The sequence below is a fragment of the Alligator sinensis genome, unplaced genomic scaffold, assembly GCF_000455745.1.
Source record: "Alligator sinensis unplaced genomic scaffold, ASM45574v1 scaffold859_1, whole genome shotgun sequence".
Lineage (NCBI taxonomy): Eukaryota > Metazoa > Chordata > Crocodylia > Alligatoridae > Alligator > Alligator sinensis.
The window spans coordinates 320,124-320,710 of NW_005842656.1; positions in this window are offsets into that span (position 1 = coordinate 320,124).

The following is a 587-nucleotide window of genomic DNA, read 5'->3' on the forward strand; positions in this document are numbered from 1 at the left end:
CTAGATCCTGGGCACAGGGTCTTCCCCGGACGGAGAGGGGCCCAGGGATGGTGGCAGCAGGTGCCCTCAGGGAACCGTCAGCTCCCTCTGCCCTGGGGAGGCCACAGCAGCGAGGGGCTCTCCTGCATCTGTGCAGCGCCAGGCAGGATGGCCCCGATCCTGGCAGGGCCTGCAGCCCTGCTGCAGAGGATTGGGCTGGGGCAGGCTGGGCAGGGGCAGTGCCAGGGTACGTGGTCTGCAGAGATGGAGATACCACATGTGCTGTGAGCGGGCGGATCAGGCCCGCAGCCAGGGCTCTGTCTGGGCCAGCGGGGCGGGCTCAGACCCTGCTCCCTTGCTGAGAAGACGTCCCGGAGGCCCGAGAGCCGCGGCTCTGCCCCACGCGTGGCTGTCCTGGGCGCTGTGGGGACGAGGCCGCTGGCCACAGGCTGTCGCAGCCTCCCATGGCCGTGACCCCGCAATGGGGGACCCTGGAGCCCTCCTGGCCGCTGCTCCCGCGCTCCCCACGCAGCAGACACCGCCCCGCGCCCCACGGCTGGAGCCCCCGCGCCGGGCACAGGCCCCGCTCTCCGCGGGGCAAGCGGAGC